The sequence below is a fragment of the Herpailurus yagouaroundi genome, unplaced genomic scaffold (assembly GCF_014898765.1).
Source record: "Herpailurus yagouaroundi ecotype Mexico unplaced genomic scaffold, PumYag 198, whole genome shotgun sequence".
In the NCBI taxonomy this organism is placed as follows: domain Eukaryota; kingdom Metazoa; phylum Chordata; class Mammalia; order Carnivora; family Felidae; genus Herpailurus; species Herpailurus yagouaroundi.
The window spans coordinates 6,049,610-6,071,101 of record NW_024412429.1 but is presented as its reverse complement, the minus strand read 5'-3'; the positions used below and the strand labels follow the sequence as shown (position 1 = coordinate 6,071,101).

Below are 21,492 nucleotides of genomic sequence, written 5' to 3'. Positions count from 1 at the left end.
AGTCCACTTGGGCCCATGGACCCTTCTTGTGTCCTGTGCCAACCACAGTCACAACATATCTTGCTGCAGCTTCAGGAAACTCTGTTTGCAGCCTTCTGTCGTCTTGAAATCAACCAGCTGCTTCTGGGTCTGAGTGAAACATAGCTACTTCTGCTCTGACCACTAGCACATCCTGCTGGCCTGCAGAGGAACCTGGGATTTTGCCTCCCTTCCCGGACCTTTTCTAAGAGAGAGGCGACAGATCACTTCTGCTCTTAGGCTTGTCATCATCTCCACTCCAAGACCTCAGCCTTTGGGAAATGCGGAGAGCAAAGGGGGTCAGAGCAGAGTCTCCTCCTGTAGGCTCACCATGACTCTTCCCTGCCTCAGCCTGGAGAATACCCTCTGCCCTTGTGGGCTAGAGGGGCTAGAGAGTGTCCGTAGGCAGACATTTCCACATGGAGCTCTGGGTTCCCATCAATATCCTTCAGCTTCGGAAAAACCAATGCCCAGGAACTTAAAAGACGAAAATCTTTTCTCTAATTTCGAAGATCTTTTCTCTAATTTTCTGCTCTAACAATCCTTCCCGAAGGTGACAAGATCTAGCTGCTGACCCAGTATGAAAGAGGGTCAGAATTTATAAAAATTAGCAAGGAAAGAGGACATAGTTATGTATTTCAAAATCATATCCTTCCATGATATCATTCCTTTGACATGGTTATCAGATTAGAACCTTTCTTACTAGGCTAATTTCGGCCTTTAGACCCAATCCTCCTGTGATAGTTAAGTATAAAATTGTCATAAACATAAGCATTATAGTAGCAACATAATAATGACACTATGAGAGTGTCAAACTGGATTAAATGAAGAAGAAGTCATCTCACTTGATAAGCCATTATGACCCTCAGGCTTTTGGTGTACATTTTTAACTATTATTCGTCAAGGTAGTTATAGCAAGGAAGAAAGAACTCTATATCGTTCTATAATATACACTCTATTCTAAGTCTGGTTAGATAATACCAAATTTTCTACACCATTGATCCATTAAAAAAAAATCTTTCCTTGAATTCTGCTTGCCACTAATCAGGCTATTATATTCAGTTTTTTAGATAGGTTGACAAATTGAAAATCCAGCTTTAAATGTTGCAGTAGTTTAAAAATAGAAGTCTTACTTCAAACAATTCTGAGTTGCTGCTTTAAGCAATAAAAATGTACTTTATAGCTTGTTAACCTAGATCTCATGGATATCCTTTCTACAATAATGTAAGTAGATCATTGTTTACTGTCTAAATCAGCCTTGTCAGAGCAATGCTCTCTAGTGATTTTTTAAAGTCAGAGCAAACTGATACATTCTGTCTTCTGTGATTATCCAGCCTGGCATGGTATGCTCCTTGTAAACTTGTATTTTGAATATGAATAACAATCTTCAGCATTTTATAGAAGCGTTTTTATGTAACTTCTTTTATATGTAACTTATATGTAACTTCTACTTACACCAGCATCTAACAAATATATTAACTGAGCTTTCTTTATAAGGTGGTTATTTTCTTTTTTCAGTTGCTTTTAAGACCCTTGAATATGTATTCACATACTTTATGCTCATTAAATCAGACTATGGGAAGCTACCTTATTTTGAGGTACAACACAAAGCTCTAGAAGGGTTCAGTTACTGCACATTTTAACATAATCTACTCAAGGTTAGTGCAGGCTGCAAAAAAGCGGAATGTGTCAGAAGGCAAGGTAAAGGTGACACGGAATTTTATGACCTGAAATGAAGTATTTTAAGCTGATTAGGAAGGTCTAAATACTTCTTGAAAATTGGCAGATATTTTAGGAAGAAACGATGAGTCATTAGAGCTGAGGCCAGTTAAATTAGGAGATTGAAATACATTATTTCGAGGGACTATTGCCATAACTTGTAGTTTGTTTATCAAGCACAAAATACAGTCTAGTTTTAAAACTTAAATAATTAATCATTCATTCCTTTGGGTCCTTACCATCTTTCTATTGGTCCCATTTCATTCATATATAATGTAATGTAATATAATATTATATATATATGTGTGTGTGTGTGTATGTGTGTGTGTGTGCGTATATATATATATATATGTGTGTGTGTATATATATGCATGTGTATATATATATATATATATGCGTATACACACACACACACACACACACACATATATATATATATATATATGCACGTATATATATAATCTAACAGGACAATGTGTAGTAAAGAAATTATCCTCTCTCAGTTCTATTCTGAAATCCTGACCGGCTGTATTCTTAATTGATTTCCTGCTTCTTCTGTCCAGAATCTTAAAACTGTGTGTGTGTGTGTGTGTGTGTGTGTGTGTGTGTGTGTGTGTATTCATTTTTTGTTTTATTTTCCTAACTTTTTACCATCAGCATTTAAATCCTCTAGTATTTACATTCACCACGATAAAAACTGTTTCCCTGATGCTCATTTTCTCTCCCAGGTACTGCCCCAGGGCTCATCCTTCTTTGGATCCAACCCCTGACAAGGGTTTTGCTTCTACTCATACCTTTACTTTATCTCTTCAAGATCACTCAGACAAGGGAAGCCTTCCACCTCTTTGTCCCCGCCACCAAAAAGGAGGCCCAGTGCCCAGTTTACTCCTTCAGTATTAGGGAAGGTGTGTGCCCCACTTGGGCACTCTCCTTGGTCTTCGTAACACAAGCCCCCAAGTCAGCTTTCTGGAGAGGGACCCAAACTGATAGGCTATGTTGGAAGCCCTCCAGCAAGCAACTGTGGACACTCAACCCTGAAGGCCCCACAACCTCTGTGACCCCTTGTTCTACAAGCCTTTGTGACTGATGCTTTTGGTGACTACAGCCTGGGAAGAGAGGCAGCCTCTTTCTGGAAGCACCCCTTGGAGTTTCGGTCTTGGACCTCTTCAGTTCAGCTGCCAGAGATGCCTTTTTTTTGCAAAGCAACTGTGAGTTTACAACTGGGCTCTTGTAAAAACTGAGTGCCTGATCCAAGGAGAACTTGTGATTATCTGGCCTAATACTGACATTTTGGCATAAATCAACTTAGACACAGTGACTAAGAGGTAGGAAGGGCCCAAGAAGCCTCACTTACCAAACGGAAATAGCATTTTCAGGAACACATCCAGCCTGACCACAGTAGCATTGCAGTTTGACATGAAAAATTCACAGCCACCCATTGAGAGATCTCTCTCCCACTCTGCCACCTGAAGCAAAGCTGGTGGCCCATTGGGGGTCCCAATTTACTACATGCCTGGGCTTGGAGCACTGACGACTGGGCTAAGCTCAGACCCAATACCCACTCAGCTTCTGTAGCTGTTCAGTTCCACCTCCAGCTCAGCAGAACTGAAAATGGATGTGGTTTCTTTGCGTGGTGGACAGCACTCAGGCCATTCTCAGCTCTAGCCAGTACTCCTCTTAATAAGTCTTCTTCTATTTTTCCTGATTCTTTGGATAGCGTTGCTCTTTGGTCTGCCACTTGAAAACCCACAACTGGCAGATAAAACACACCCATTTGGGGGGGTTGCAGACCATGATAACAAATCACACCGCTGATCAAATCATCTGGGTTACTCACACAGATGCCTGTAGTACGGATCTGTTCTTTAATACTGACTGGAATCAAGCTACTGATGGGGCCTGTACTGACTGCCCAGGTAGTCACCATGTTGGCCCAAACCCATGTCCATACTGGACATGGCAACATGTCTACAGTTGTCGCCTGGGCACAAAGTGAAGACGTGAAGAACATTGTTTCTGACATAAAGCTACCACCATCTGTAGACTTGTGACCCATTTGTATGCCAGGGGTATTTTTTGCATGGGGCATTGCCCCATACTTGCTCCTGGAGGACTGACCATATTCGACCTTTGGTCTCCTCTTGGGGCCATTGGTGGGTGGCACCTCATCACTGCCCTCACTTTCTCAGGTTACGTGTTGCTGTTTTAGTTGGAACTACTCACTTCAGCCACACCATTGAGCCCTTGAAACAAATTTGTTCATACTTTTGGGCCATGTTTGCAATCTGACAAAGGTATACCTTTTATCACAAAACCACTCAAGAATGGACTGATGGACCTTCCATGCTATCTACAATCCACAAGCAACAGGCATTGTTAAGCATTGGAACAACCTCTTCAAAAATTAACTCAAAATAAAAAAAAATTCTGATTCTATCTCTTCCTGGTCCACGCACCTTAGTAAGACATTTTGGTCACTGAATGCAGTTATGCCCAGAAAAGGATCATCTTCTCTTGTCAACTTTCTGGGTAATGATCCAAATGTAGGGCTGAGGAATCATATAAACCTATTTTGAATCTTTGATAACCAATCCTGGTCATTCCTGGACATGATGCTTCTTTCCTTACCCTAACAGCACCCTCCCCCCAGGCCCACCTGGTCAGTGTAATTTTTAGGGCTATTGTGTTCAATCTAATTCTGATTCAGTCTTCAGATAATCTTGTGGAGTTTCCATGGACTTGGGTCATTAGGACGATGACCACTGGCTAAAGGCTCTGCTCACTGATTCTCCATGCAGTGGTTCCACACAGGCCATTGTGGTAACAACAATAGATCTCTATAAGTTCTATAAAAATGCCCTTGTACCTCTTGCATTTGACCTGACCTATCACATGACAACTTTGGGGGTAGAGGGGATATTGGAAATAAAGTGAAGTTACACCACTGAAATGGGGTGTGAGAACAACAACGTTAGGACCTGTGTAGGGAACACCTCAGACCTAAGGTGGTATGGAGAAAGGGAGGGACAGTAATGACCTTTGTCCTTTAGGATTATCCCTGGTATCCTCCTTATAAAGGAAAACAATTTGGTGCAGCTCACTCAAACTGTTATCAGCACTTTAAATATAACCAATTATTGGGTCTCCCATTTGTTGCCAGACAGATATAACCAGGATTGGATTGCTACTCCCTTAATTTATGGAGAAATCTGTTGGAAACAGCAGGGGATGGCCCCAGAGTGGCTGGTAGGGTGGACAAACAGAGCAGGTAGATTGACGGTTCTCAGGCAACCCTTCCACAACCAAGGCTGAAGTTTTACCAGCTGGCTAGAAAATCACATTGCACTGTTAAAGGACATCTCTCAAGTCAAGTAGGTCTCGACTTGAGGGATGCCAGCTGCTGTTGGGGGGCATACTAGCAAGCCCCCAGATTTGTATTTTTGTGGAAGAGCCAGGAGTTAGCTTCCTTTCCTTCCTCCTTACACCTTTGGGCTCTTGTTAAGAGTTTAGGAAAACACCACCATTAGGACATGTAGCTCTCAGACTTAAGGAGACTTCCTAAAATGAGGTGCCTTTGGTTACCCTCACCCCATGGAACGTTTATCCATATGTTGGGAGTCATCCAATCAGGAAAGTGGGTATGGAATGTGTCCCTGACTTAAGCCAGAGTGACCAATGGCATTTTCCTAGGAGCCATTCAGGTCATCTTTAACTTACTGGCCAGAGTTGTTATGGGTAATATGAGTGCCTTAGACTGACTCCTAACAGGCCAACACAGAGTCTGCACAATCACTAATGCAATCATTAACATTTGGGACAAGTCGAAGTCACAGTTATTGGCAGCAGCAAAAGCATAACATGGCAGGTGGATCAAAGCTGGGTGCATGATTGTAGTTTTCATTCTGAATTTGCTTAGGTGTTGTGGGTTGGCCTTGTACTGGAGCAGTTTGGGACCTGAGCGATGAGTATCCTACCCTGATAAGGATTATTCACAAATATAAGGGGATTCCTGTGACATCCCCTTCAAGCCCAGAGCCGTGATCTGGAACAGCATTTGGGTAGAAGGCCAAATTATAGACTTTAATCCAACAATTATTTCATGATTATAAAACTCAATTCTAGGTTAGGCAGGTAGAAAATGTAGGTGAATACGAAGCATATGTCTTGTTCTCTAGGAAATTATAATCTGGTTGGAAAAGTAAGACAAGTTGACTACATGGCTAAAATAATACTCTTTTGTATTGTTATTTCATTATAAAATGGTATGGGACCAAAAGTTAGTAACACAAAAATTCAGAAAAGAAATTGCAATCTCTAAGGTGTGGAAGGGTTAATGAGGTTTTGAGGAAGAGATCCATTTGGGTGAATGCCGGGCCCAGCTGGCTATCTTCCCACCTCTGAAAATTAGACCAGTATCTGTAGGGCTGTTAGATATTCTTTAGATGAGACAGATTGCATGGTTTTGCATGATTTTTCAGAGTAAAGTCTTCATGTAAGTGTTTTATAGGTAAATGGCTCCTTTTGTTGAATTTGCTCTATTCATTGCTGTTTGAAACAAGCTTTGTGGAAGAAATTGTGCCAGGTTTGCAAAGAGTATATTTTTAGAGAGACCATTTCCATTGAAACAGAATCAGAAATTTAACAATTTGGTAGAAATTGTGATTCTTGGTGGCATTTATTATTATTATTATTATTATTATTATTATTATTATTATTAAAAGCACTTACTAAACATAATAAAAGTGTCCACTAAGTACACCAAAGATGATAACACTGACAAAAAGACATCAAAAAATATCTTTTTTGAAAGACATTTGAAAATTAAAAGTAAACAATATATACCATCCAACAAAACAAAGTGTATCTTCTAGGTGATTATAAAACATAATTTAAGTGAACATATACTCTATTTCAGGTGGTAATTCCTGACAATGAAAGGAAAATACTGCAGCTATCCACCGTAGCTCTGACTTCGCTCTCTCACCCAAAGTTCATGGCCATGGAGTTCTGATTGTCAGTTACCCATATGTAAGGAACATTAACTACATGCTCTTCACATCTCTTAATCTTGACTCAGCATCAGATGAAATTATCACTTACTTCTTTATATATTTTAAAGCTTTCTTATGAAAGCACGCTCCTTCATCCAGCCTAATCTTGACAATAATGCCGCATGCTAAGCACGTCAGTATTTGGATTGGTTTGCTTAATCTTTCAAAGTATAATGGCTTCAGACCTGTATAATCTGCAGACAAAATCTGCGGTGTGTTTTTTATATGAATAACTATCTTACCTCTCTCTGAAACCTTAGAAAAATCTGCACAGACATATGCATTTCATACCATGCAGCCAACAGTGTTGACCAGAACTGATTCTAATTTACGGGACACAACAAGCACTAACACACGTACGGGTGCTGCAAGGATGTGTTTTGGTGGCCTCCTCAGTGAATTTGCTGCTGCCTTTGCCCAAGGCAAACATTGTTCCTGGGTAATATTTTACAGTGAGGACAGTTGAATGTTTTAGCCAGGACTTTTCCTTTTCTTACGAGATGATTAACAGGGAGAGATTATCCAGAGAGCATTACAAAGTGGTAACACAGCACCTGATTGATCCCAGTAGCTTTGATCGTGTCTCTGTAGAGATGGGTTTGCCATGAAGTTCAAAGGACCACTCATTTGCATGAGTGCCTTCCTCAGCCCTGGGGTGCCCCAGGCAGGGTGTTCACATGGCCACATGTTTTTATAAAATCTGTGGAAGTGAGATATTTTAACTACACGAGTTATTGCTGTTGTCTCTTTCTTCTCCCGACTTCCCCCCCCCCCCCGTTGTATTTCCCATGCTCTGTAGCAGTATTAGAGAGGCACTTGGCAGTTTGGGGGTCTGGCTAAGGGAATACTGATGAGATACAGTGAGTGTGAGTTTAGTGCGATACGTTTTAGGGTTCACCTTCCCACTCACTCTGCCGCCTTATCAGGAGCCGCTCCACGAGGGTCTGGCAATTGTGTCTCTGTAGGAGCATGTCCTGTGGTGTTGGCAGTAGACTCACATGGAAAACAAGTTAGGAGAAACAAGCTTAGGAATGTCTGATGAGTCACCTCACACGTCGTAGACAGCCAGTGAGCTACTGTCACAGGAGCCTGACGACAAGCTGGTTAATGAATGTCATCAATTCAGAGTAGGCAAGATTAGTTCCTATACAAGAAAACATGAAGAAAACCTGGTGTCATACAGCTTTCATGTGAGAGAAGTTTTGGATTTCCCAAATTTGAGAATTCCAAAAATGCGCATGTAACCCATAATGAGTTGTGAAGACGAAAGAAAATTTTTTAACTATCAATAATAAAAAAAGGTATTTAGAACCTCAGGCCCCTCCAGACCTTCTGAACCAAAATCTGTATGTTAACGGCTCCGCCAGTGACTTGTGCGCACGTGAACATTTGCGAAACCCTGAACAGGAAACTGTCCTTCCATCATTCGTCTGCCTCAGCCTTCACTTGTACTGTCCTCTGTGCAGGGAAGGCCATCTTCCAGCCAGGACTATGGCTCCCTAGATGCAGATAAAATGTGAGATAAAGTGATCACACTAGGTATGGAAAGAAACCGTGCTGGATATGCGGGATATGAAGATGTTAAATATGTAAAAGCTTGTTGTCTGGGAAACAGTGAAGGATGATAATGACAACAGAAGCCTATCATCACTTGAGGCATTTGGGTATGTCCATTATTGTTTTACAGAGAAGGAGACTGAGGCAAGGAGAAGTTAAATGCCTTGTTCATGGTCTCAGAGCTAGGACAGGTTTAGGCCAGGGTTCTTGACTTAGTAGCCTGTGCACTTACTCAGGTGGATACAGAAGATGAGAGCAGGAAGAGTCAGGCCGACTCCCAGACAACTCCCAGAGCAGAAGGGGAGTTTTGTGGAGGAGGGCCGGGGCGAGAAAATCAGTTCAGTGTGTTGAGATGTTAAGATGCTCTAGAGAACTGACCGTCTGTTATCCAGGAAGATGGCAAGAAGAATCTCACAAGCGTGCAGGATCACATCTACTCAGAATATTTCAGAAGCTAATATCTCTACCCTCTGAAACACCTATTTTATGCCTTCTCTTCTTGTCTCAAACTTCCCTCCCTCACCTCACCCTTACTTTCCCAACCAGAATGACTTCTAAGTCATCCCATGCTAGGAGAAAGGATAATATGGAAGACACAGCTTCTGTCTTTGGTGAACTTTAACAGGAAAATGTATGGCTATATCAATACTTAAAATAGTCTTAAACTAACAATATTACCACATATAGTTAGAACGTTTGAAACCATTGACCAGTTTCTCTTAAAATTCTCCTCTTAACATCTCTGATATCTCTCTCTCCTGCATTTCCTCCACTTTACCCCTGGACTGGCTTTCTTCCTCCTCCTCCTGTGCTCAACCCTAGATGATGGGAGTACCTTAAGCGCCCTTTCTCAGCCCCTAGTCCCCATCTATTTTCTTCCCTCAAGTAACAATGGCCAATATCATGGCTTTAAATACCATCCCTATAACATTAACTCCCATATTGACATCTCTAGTCCCACCTCTCTTCTTGACCTTCAGATGCGTATCTCTAAACACCTGCTTGATATCTCCACTTGACTTGTCTGATACTTCAAAGTTAAGATATCCAAAACATAATTCAGTTTCCCTGCTTCTCCTGTCTCTTCCTCCCAAATGCTCATATTCCATCACAATAACTGGGACCAACATCTAACTTGTTGCTCAAATATGTAATTGTAAGTCATCATTAATTCTTCTTTCCCTTAAATCCTCACATCAAACTATAAGCAAGTCTTAATAGCTCTTTCTCCAAAATATATCCCATACAAAACCACTTCTCTCCATCTCTAGGGCCACCTCCCATGTCTAAGCAACCATGTTGTCTTGCAGTAGACTTCTCACTGGATCCCCTGTATCTGCCCCTGTAACCCATTCTCCAGCAGCCAGAGTTATCTTTTATATTTACATATCAGATTATGTAATTTCCTGACTAAAATCCTTCAGTAGTTTCCTATTGGATTTAGAATAAGATTCAGCATCTTCTATCCCACAGAGTCCTACATGATTTCATCCCCTAGCTACCACTCTAAACTTACCTTCTGTTGCCATCTTTCATAAAGTTTTTTAAATGCTTATTTTTGAGAGACGGAGAGACAGAGCTTGAGCTGGGGAGGGTCAGAGAGAGAGAGGGTGACACAGAATCTGAAGCAGGCTCCAGGCTCTGAGCTGTCAGCACAGAGCCCCATGCGGGGCTCGAACCCATGAACCACAAGGCCATGACCTCAGCCAAAGTTGGAGACTTACCCGACTGATCCACCCAGGCACCCCTATTGCCATAGTTTTTACTCCCCAGGCTCCAAACACATTGCCCTCCTTCCTGTCCCTTAAACATGCCAAGTTCTTTGCCACCTCAGGGAGTTCATGTTTCCTTTGCTTTGTGCCTGCTGCCTTTTGCATGCTGGCCTCTTCTCATCTGTCAGGTTTAGCTCAAATGTCATTTCTTCTGAGTACGCATCCCCAAACACTTTATTTGCATTGGTTAATCTCTATTTATTACCTTGTTTATTTTGTTCAAAAGACTTACCATGAGCTGAAATTATACTGTATGCTCATTCTCTATCTCCCCAACCAGAATTCTTGAGATATGCACTGTATCTATCTAATTTGCTTCAGTATCTGTCATGATTAGAATGTGGGCTTGATGTGTATTATAAGATCATTAGTATTTAATCAAATGAATGAATGCACTAATGAATATACAAAACATGGATATATAATACACACAACTTAAGCTGGCATAGAAAAGACCAGGAGAGATATGACATCTATCTTCTAATATTTAAAGGACTGTCATGAAGAAGAGGGATTTAATTTATGCTACATCTCCTCCAGGAGGTAAAACAGAGTAAGAGGCAGAAGCTGAAGGGGGTATATACTGGTACAATTTAAGGGAGAATTTTCTAGCAATATCATCTGTCCAAAGTTTGGGTCTTATTTGGGAGGTGATGAGTTCCTTGTCACTATAGCTGTTCACAAATAGACAAGGTGGTTTGGGGCAGAGATGTTGTAAAGGAGATTTATAGCTTCTTGTAATAAATGGTTTTTAAAGTTTCAGTCTTTATTGTCTTTAAGAATTTGAGGGCAGTGATTTTTCTCTAAGGTGACTATTGTTCAGGATAACAAATAGATGGAAGGTAGGTTGATGAAAACATGGACCAGATTCTTTAGTTGAATCCAATACTCTTCACCAAAAGCTAAGTTTTCACCTATGTTTTTTAGTTAAATTGAGATGGAAAGAAAGAGAGGCACCTGAGTGGCTCAGTCAGTTAAGCATCTAACTCTTGATTTTGGCGCAGGTCATGATCTTAGAGTCCTGAGATTGAGACCTGTGTCAGGCTCCATGTTGAGCATGTAAATTGCTTGGGATAGTCTCTCATTTCCTCTCTCTCTTTCTCTCTGCCCCTCCCCCATTCATACTCTTCCTCTCTTTCTCTCTCAACATAAATAAATAAACATTAAAAAATGTTTTAAGAATGACATGGTAAGAAAGAAAAACAGCAACAACATATCGTGATCCTGTGAAGCTGCCTTCACTCACTCAATAAGTCTTTAGAGTGTCTGCTCCCGGATTTTAATCAGTTTCATTGCTTTGTGGTTTCACTACAATTCTTACAACAAATTAGGTTACTCATACTTGTCACACATTCTATTCATTAGATTTCAAGTCATATGGCTTTTGCGTCAAATCCATTCCTGACGGGTGAAGTGTGCCTCCACTGAGGATATTTGAAAGAACATGTTGAACACTCTGAAAATAATTCTAGAAGAGCACACCCAAAAAATATTTTGCACAAGGACAAGATCACTAAAATACTTAGAGTTCCTTCCAACGTGATCACTTGGTGACAAACACTTATTGGGTACATTGGTTCTATTGGAAGTGTTAAAGAAACCTACATAGACATATTTCATTACTATCATATGACATGTGTGTGTCAAAGGGCACATGCATATCAAAATACCCAAACTGCTTTTTTTTTAAACAGGTTTTGTTTGTTTTGAAAAGAAAACTATTGCTATATGGATTTACACAGTGCACCCTTAAATATTCAGGTCTTCGCAATTGTAATATACATTGATGCTACCATTTTCGAGATTTTTTTCATTGCATTTAAAAAATTTATTATGTGTTCCCTTTGCATATGTGCGATCAATGTGTCAAAAGGATCTGTATGTGATTATAGCATTGTATTCACAAAGAAAATAGCTGTTAGTATGAAACAATCAGTTTGGATTTCCAAAGAGTAATTTGAGTGGTTTGTGAACCTGTTAATGTTTTGTGCAAAATATATAGCGGATTGTATACCTTTAAATATCCTTGAAATAATGTAGTTTATTTTCTATGAGTAATTGTAGAAATTCTAAGCATATACTCAGCATATAACATACTCCAAATTATATTCTTTTTTATTTTTAAGAAATGAAATGCTCTTTCTTGTCTACTTCTAATTTATCATTTTGTAGTTATGCCCAGTGAACTGATAGACCATTATCCTGTCTTATTAAAACACTCATGGCTTGCTATTCTGACAATACATCAAAAGAAGAGCAAAACAAGGAGATGTATACAGAATACTTAAGTCAATTTTCTCATTGACATGAGATTTTTATGTAGAGATGGTGTCATTCCTAACAATAAAGGTACAGTATAGTTTGGTTTCGCTTGACTTTTCAGATCAATTTTTTAGACAAGAATAATCCTATAGTTTCATATTTGGCCAAATTATTTTCTTCTGAATCTCTCAGAAGGAAAATAAAGCATTCCTTTTATCAGTTTGACCCTGTTAGAAATGTTGCCCTTGAGGCTTTGTTCTTCAATTCCAAAGACATTTTAACAACCATAATCCAAGAAAGAAGATAATATATTTATCATTTGATCATTTTCACAACTCCTCCATTTCTGCTATAATAATATACCTTAGTGTTCATTCTTCCCAGCGATCAGAGTAAAGCTCTTACATTGAACTCTTTCTGGTTACTTAAACATCCAAAAGCTGAAATCTCTTCTTATTTCTAGTTTTCATTAAAGAAAAGCTGACATTTGGCCAGATCTTGATAAAACTGGTATCAGATTAATGTGAATTTCCCCCAAACGCTATGGTTTATGGTCATGTAGTAGGTAGGAATAGTGTTATAATCAGATATCCCCCCACCTGGCTCTGTGAGTGAGAATGGTCACTTTCAGGCAAGAGGTTGAATGGAGGCTGGGAATACTAGAGGATGTGTTTTTCTCTAGGAGGAAAAAGAATGATAGCTTGATAACCTAATTTATCATTTTGAAAATATCTACGTTTTTAATACTAGGGAATATAGAAACGTCTCTTACAGTTTTGTCTGCCTGCTTTCCTTCCTGTGATTTTGGTAGACTTGTGCACCAGAGGTTTCATTCTACCTGTGTCTATGTAGGTCAGTGCAACAGTCAGGATCCTCCGGAGAAATGGAGTCCATAGGATATACAGAAATAGGCTCATTTTAAAGAATTGACTTACACAATTGTGGAGATCGCTAAGTCTGAAATCTGTAGGACAGGCCAGCAGCCTGGACATTCAGGAAAGAGTAGATGTGACAGTCTTGAGTCTGAAATTTAGGGCAGGAGTCAGGCTGGAAACTCACACAAGGTTTCTGTGTCATAACCTTGAAGCAGAATTCCTTATTCTCTGGGAAATCTCTTTTCCTTTTTAATGCCTTCAACTGATTAGGGGAGCCGCAATCTGTTTTACTTAAAGTTAACAGATTTTACATTTTGCTCACATCTGCAGAATACCTTCATGGCAACATCTTAACTAGTGTTTGACCAAACAACTGGGCACCAGAGCCCAGCTAAACTGGCACATAAAATTCACCATGACAGCCAGGGATGCTTCCCCCCATTCCAGGCCAACATTCTCTTTCTCAAATCATAGCTTTAAGACTGCGCCTGGACTTTGGGTTGAGTGAGGAGTGGGGGCCAACAGTCCTCACCGGTTGAGACAACTTGCTAGATAAGCAGCAGATCCTGGGAGAGTGGGAATGTGGGGCAGTGCAAGGAGGGAGACAGGAGCTGAGGGCTAGTGAGGCTGTTCTGGCAAGGGTATCTGAGCCCCACGAGTCCAGCTCAACCCAGGGATTCCCTCTTTTGGTTGAGCAACTAAGACCCTTGACGAATGAGGAGGACCTTTGAAAAAGCCTTTAAAAATGATCACTATCATGATAAAGTTAAGTGTTAAATGATGTTCAGAAATCCATGGACTCATTTATTCGCAAATGTTCTAGTGCCTATGTCTGCCCTTATAGAAATGCTGGGCACTGAAATAAGCAGTGAGCTAGAGAAACACAATGTCTGGCCTGTTGAGTAGATTCAGCCCACAGTGAACAGCTGATGGAATGTGAAGTAAGGTTGATGCAGGGGTGAGTAGATGATATACACTGGGGATGCTGCAAGAGAAGCCAACCATCTTGTGTGAGGAATTAAGCTTCTGTGAGGAAGCACATGTATGGTGAGGCCTGGAAGACAAAGATGAGTTACCTAGAGAAGAGAAAGGGGGCTCCAGTCAGAGGGAAGAATAGGAATGAAAAGTATGAGCAAGAATCATATAAGGAACTGAAAGGACAAATGGCTGAGACAAACAGAGGGAAAGAGAGTCAGGGAGACTCCATAAGAGGAGAGATTTAAACATCAGCCAAACTCTCTTGGTGCCCTTGTAAGTCTTGGCCAGTATTTGAGGAACAAAGTAGATGGTGATGCCATTATCTGAGACAGGAGAGCTGGGAGGAGGAAGTATTTTAAGGAAGCAACGTGGTCATTCTTTTTGGGATGTGTTGAGTTTTAGAGGAGATGTTTAATAAGCCTATCAACGTCTGGGGCTCAGGAGGGGTGTCTCTACTATCTCCCGTGACCTCTATGCGTGGGGTGGGTAGGGGCTGAAAGATAGGAAGAATTCTTTCTGAAGAATATTCCATACACACTTATCATCATCATCATCATCATCATCATCATCATCATCATCATCATCATGATAGCACCGTAGTTCACTGCCACTACAAGACATTTACCAATTATAAGACAAAAACAAAGACAAAAACAAAAAGCCTTCACTTTACTAACCACTCAGACACCCAGGTCCGCGTCACAGAACAGGAGCTGGAAAGAATCCGACAGCTCATCTAATTCAACACTTTAATTTCAAGAATACGGAAATAGAAGCCAAAAGATCAAGACCAAAAACAAAACGTCCTGATATCTAGTACTTTGCACTTTCTACTACAGTTTAGTGGAAAGGGAGACTGGAAGAGAACACTTCAATGTGACAAATATTTCCGTCATAGTGCACTCTGTTTTATTTTGAATGCCCATTCACCTAATTTCACTTTCAATTAGTGTTGAGCGATGATTGATTGGCGGTAGCTGCCTGAAGCGCTCCATCTGAAGCCACATTGGTTTGCAGTGTCTACTACAACTAGGGCATATATTTAATATCCAAACCACTCTCAAAGGACAGTGAAATGGAGATTGATTATTAATTATTCAGGGACAGCAGACATGAGCCAGGACTTTCCTTAGCAAACTGGAACCTGTGGTCTCCCTAACAATGAGGGCTAGAGGAAGGACATGTGGCAAGACGCCATCTTTGCTATTCCTGCTTTGTATGGTTTTTCCAACAAAGAAGAGAAAAGAAAAGACTGATTCCCAGGTGCAGCAAGGTTTTAGAATTTTTTACTATCATCTTCTTCATGGAGATTCACTAAATATTGATCTTGGATGTTAATAGTGTCCCCCCCTCAAGAAAAGAGTAATTAAAATAGAGTTATTTTTTATCACTCTACCTTGATTCAAAGGAAATACCTCAGAATGGGGATGATGTTGGCCTAATCCAAAGCTCATCTCTCTGCTCTTTAAGTCAATTTCTCTTTCTTCTGGAAGAGAATCTGTGTCACTTTGATGAGCATATTTAGAGTACTAGAAATAACTTAGACACAGGGTGGACATTTTCTTTTTTAGTATAAGTTAAATAATTAGTAGAGAATATAGCTTCTAAAATAACTTTAAATGCTGGATCATATTTGAAAGAATAATGCTAAATACACTTAGGAAATGTAGTTTCATATTAAGAGAAAACTTAACATTAGTAATCATGGTAGAATATATAGCAAGCACTCATAAATGTTCCTCTTGACCCTCATTACGAGCAGGTGATGCTAGATCTTTCATGGTTTTTACCTACACATTAATACAAAAGGCATCTCTAAAGGAATTCAGAGTATTGAAGGTCTTAATCCCCCAGACTGTGGGATTTCTATAGGGAATCGATACATTGTCAAAAAGTAGCCTCAACACCTATTACCAGTTTTTATCTGAATCTCTGTACCTCAAAGCAAGTTTCACTGAAAATAATGATCATATACCTAGCATATCAGAGAAATGTTCATGTTATGGGCAATGCAGACACAGTTCTGGAAACTAGTGCATTAACAGCACGTGAAAATGAATGACTTTTAGGGAAAGATATAAATGTGGGAAAATGCAAACTGTACTAAACAGTGGAAGTGTCACTAATGTAAGAAGCTAAGGTTTTTAGGGTATTGAAAGTTAATACTCTATGAAATACCTCTTAAGCAGAAGCCTTAAATAAAAAACCTCCCCAAATAAAACTAAATCTCATTATTGAAAAGCACTTTGTTCATATGCCATGAGTTTTTTATTTGAACTATTTTCATATATCAGATTTTTTTAAATTCAAGACATTTTGTCCTGGAAAAATATGCATTTTTATGAAAATTTTGCCCTTTAAATCTTGCAGCTTTTAAATATGGTTGCTCTCTATCCTATAGTTTCGAAATAGTTTATAATTAATGGCATTATTAAGGTATATTATCAATATATGCCTATTTTTATGTATTTAGTAAGTGAATATATGAAGTCATTTGTAAAGCGGATTTGAAATTAAATAATTTTCTTTCTTCCAACTTGACATGTCTAACATTTTTTCTTCTTCTGAACATCAACTCCTTGGATAATTTGAAAATGGTTGTGGTTAAGAAGAAGGAAAAAGAGAAGAAAAATTTTTCCTACAGATTTATCCCATTAGATATTAGGACTCAACAGGCAAGATTTGTCTGGTGGGGTTTCACCAAGTGTAACATGGTAGAAAAAAGTGATTTAATTTATTTTAATCTACAATCTCAAATAACATAAAGACCCACGAACACACCCATGTATGGCTTCTTTTTGTCATTATTTTGTTGCAGGACAGGGGTGAGGAAGCTACATTATTTCATATGCTTTTGAAATATGCTTTTCATATGATTTTGAAAATTGCATTTACAGTTGAATCAAACTCATAGATACTATTGAGGGTGTGAAACACATTTCAAAAAAAAAAGTCTGATATTTTCAGTGTGTTTCTATTCTCTTGGTAGAATAGTAAGCTGAGACTCCCCTCTATCTTTCAGAATTTATGTAGCTAAATCTTAAGAACTAGACTTATTACAGAAATTACCATCTGTAGTTTATTTTCCCTCTGATTTCAGTAAATGAGACCTCATATGCCTTGAAAAATTAAGAGTTCGTATGACATCACAACAGAAAAACTCCCAGTGGCATTTCCTGCAACTTGGAACTGATTTGTTTCTCCAATTAATTGAAACTGTAATTGTAATTTGGGTATGTTACCGCCAGATGTCACTGTTTCAAGATTTTAACTGCTGGAATTAAGCCTTTAAGAGTATACCTAGGTAAAATCAATTTTGCAGGCTGTTTCTGTTAAACAAATTATAACTCTTTGTACAGAAATAATAATGCTACATTTATGTGTAATTTGAAACTCAAAGTTAAGTGGTTCAAATTCACATACATATCTTCTAAGTAGTGGACGTCTATGATTCCAAAGCATACTTTTCTATAATTTTGAACTATTACTCTACCGTATTTAGAACTCTTTAGATTACATCTTAAAGAAACTTAGCCTAAGCACAGAACAGGGAATTTGTTGGCATATATACAGAAAGCCAATGGCATACTGCCTTCTGCCAGCTCCAGAGGCTTGAAAGTGTTTCATCATGGCACTGTCGACAGTCTATCCAACACATGGCAGATGATACGACCCTGCAGCCAAAGACCCACATTCTCTAGGCTAATCAATCCCAGCAGACTGTCTTTCCCAGTAACTGGAAGAAATGAACTGGAATAAGTTTTGATTAGCCAGCCCTGGGTGACGTGAACACCCAGGATCCAGTCACTATGGACAAGGGAATGTAGTACTTTAATTAGTCTGAATTGTATGCTGAGCCCTCGGCTGTGGCAGTGGGTGTGGGGTCAATCCATGTTAAACCATATGGGGCTCCCAGGTGGCTCAGTCGGTTACGTGTTTCACTTCAGCTCAGGTCATGATCTCATAGTTCGTGGGTTTGAGCCCCGCGTCAAGCTCTGTGCTGATGGCTCGGAGCCTGGAGCCTGCTTTTGTGTCTCCTTCTCTGCTCTGTCTGTCTCTCTCTCTCAAAAATAAACATAAAAAATATTTAAAAAATAAAAGCAAAATCCTTAAAAAAAAAAAAAAACATGAGATGGATTCCGCACAGGAAGGGGGAATGATTACTAAAAGATTGGGGGATGGAAGTGGAAGGGGCAAAACCAGTAGATGCACACAACAAATCACTGAACTGTTCTCCTACATCTCTCCCTTTCCAGGAGAGGGTGACTGTATCCAAGACTTCCAGAGTTCTCTCTCTAGAGTAAAATTTGCAAAGACACTCCCCTATCAAGAGTGCCAAGAGTTAGTGCAAACTCCTTAGCACACAAGATTTCTTTGGACCTAACTTCTTTTTCCTGCTTTGCTAGTCTCATCTCCATCGCTCTCGACTCCAACTGCACAGAACTCTTCATAATTCTTCCAAATGATCACACTCCTTCAGTGCACTACTTTCCACCTCACACATTTTACTCTTTCTCATAACGAAGATGTTTCCCAAGTTGTGTCTTCTACCTGGAAGCTCTTCCACATTGTCATCTGTATTCATCATTTAAAATCACCTTTCAGCATTGCCCTCTCCACATTTCCTTCCTTGACCCCACTCCCTATAGCTTCCTTGACAGATTTAGGTATTTCTCTTGTACATGTCCACAGTACTTTGTGCCTACAAGTCTCATTAGCAATTATCATGCTTCATTATAATAGTTAATTTATGGATCTATATCCCCACTAAACAATGAATTTATTAAGAGTAGAGACCATAGATTATCTTAATTTTCCTCCACAAATTCTCCCTCAGTATTTTTCATAGTGCTTGGCACATAGTAGGCATTGAATGAATGGTCAGTCAATGAGTGAATGAATGAATGAATTCACATGAGTTTGACACAAAACAATTTTGTATTAAAAAAAATTTTTTTAACATTCATTTATTATTGAGAGACAGAGAGACACAGAGTGTGAGCAGGGGAGGGGCAGGGAGAGAGAAGACACAGAATCCGAAGCAGGCTCCAGGCTCTGAGCTGCCAGCACAGAGCCCACGGGGGGCTCAAACTCACAAACTGGCTGAGCCGAAGTTGGTCGCCTGACCGACTGAGCCACCCAGGGTGCCCCCAATTTTGTATTTTCTGTCTAAAACTAGCTAGTGAAGAAACGTTTGAGAGTCACTAAGCACCATGTTATGAGTTCAAGCCCCAAAACTGGAAGGCCAGAGCTCAAAGCCCTGTTTCTTCACTTACCTGGTGCATAGCTGTGGGCAAAGTACCTCACCTCATATGCCCCTGTGTTGTCACATGTAGAGAGAGAATGATAATAGTTTCCATTTTACCAAGTGATTTCTCCTTTAATATTCACCAACTCTGCAATAAGACCAATTATTCCTATTTTTTGGGTGAGTAGACTAAGGTTCAGAGTAGTTAACTACTTGTCTGAGGGCACACAGGCTGTAAAATAGGGAGCTAATACTCTACTGAAGGACCGCTGGATTCTGAAGTCCTCACAGTCCCAACTGTGTTGGGATTTTGCAATTTGTTTTTATACTCTAGAAGATGGTACAGGGAAATATTTTCTTACTTTAGCTGATTTTTGTACTAATGATTATTTTCTTTACAAGAATGTAAGCTGAACCAAACAGGTTTTAGATATTGCTCAGTTGAGCACACTGCTTCTTAAATTTTAATGTTTATCCTTTTGGGTAATCGAACATAGACACTTGATGAATACTTATGAATATTTTCACTCAAATTGGAAGAAATACACCCAAAACTATTATATCCAACCTTTGTTTTGTGTGTGTAGATATTAGCAGTTTGTTTCCAAAAATAGAACAAAATACATTGAAAAATGTATCTAGCTCAGAATAGCAGAAATTTATTCAGGATGTAGTGAAACTGGATTCCTTTTCTCCATTCCCATGTGTCAGATTACCTGGGAACCTGGTAAACGGAGACAACTGGGTCTCCAAAGCACTGGAGGACCACGATGGAAGAATTGGCAGTTCATTGCTCATAATTGTCTCTGCAGCTGAGTTCTTAGAGCCCACCTGGGAAGGAGGAAAAATGGATCAAACCAGAAGTTAAAGAAATGTTCTCACCTTCTGGCATACCATAGGCAGCCAGCACTAGCTGGCTCTAGTAACTCTGAGGATTATGGATAGCTCACTTTATCCCACGCTCATGAAGGAAGACTTTGCATGCAAGGGTGATTGACCAAATTAGGTTTCACTAAGAAGATTAGGAAAATACTGGACAATTTTTTTGAGTAGGATAATTGATGTATGTTCTAAGTCATGATGTCTACACTGATATCACTTTATTTTCATTAGCTTTGACAATTAAAATCAAGAACTCAGTTATTTTAAGCAAGCAGCTTCATTTTCAATTCATTTATTTCTGCTTTGCATGAAGCACAGCTCCATTACAATGTGATCAAGCACAATAAAGTGTGCTCCACTGTTTATAGATGGAAGAATTGTATCACTCGGGTAGAAGTACAGTTGTACCTAAAGTGTTCTGAAGTACAAGGGCATGAAATTTCGTTCTGTTCCAAAAATAGATTTTACTCAAACTTTAGAAAACTATGGATTTTCTACCTCTATTACCGAAAACAAATGAAATGTTCTGGGTCAATGGTCTGGGGTTATTTAATTCATGGTATCTTTTCCAATGGCTTTAAATCCTTTGGAAAAACAAATTGGCCAAAATAGCTACTGCATTTAGGATATTTTCATAATATAAACATATATATACTATATACACATACATATATTTGTATGTCTCTCCTCGTACACCTTTGTTTGCCAGGTTTCTAGGTATGTAACCAGAAGTGGAGTCTCTGCATCAGAAAATGCCCGTCTTCAACTTCATTAGTTATTGCCAAATTCCACTCTGCTCAAATTCAGGTTAATCCAAGGAGTACTTATCTGCAGAGATTACAAAGGTGTGGGGAGATGGCAAACTAAGTGACAATGCAGGGACGTAGGGCTAGTGGCAGCTGGGCTTTTAACACTCTTAGCCCCAAAGGGTGATTGATGGAAGGGAAAAAGTGTACTTGAACATGAAGGCCATGTAGAAACAGATGCCTTGAGAAGAGGAGCAGCCTGCTTTGAGACCTGGAAGAGAGGAGCCAGCGGAACAAATACCACCTTTTCTCTCTCCTCTCTCTTTTCCATCTTTCTTGCTTTCTTTTGGGTGGGGGGGGGGGGGGAGAAATAAAAAAATATTC

General features: G+C 39.6%; 1 protein-coding gene across 1 annotated transcript in view; it reads left to right on the top strand.

The window, feature by feature from the left end:
• Positions 1-21,492, top strand: part of PACRG (parkin coregulated) — a 515,648-nt gene that overhangs the window by 136,845 nt on the left and 357,311 nt on the right. The window lies entirely within an intron of this gene.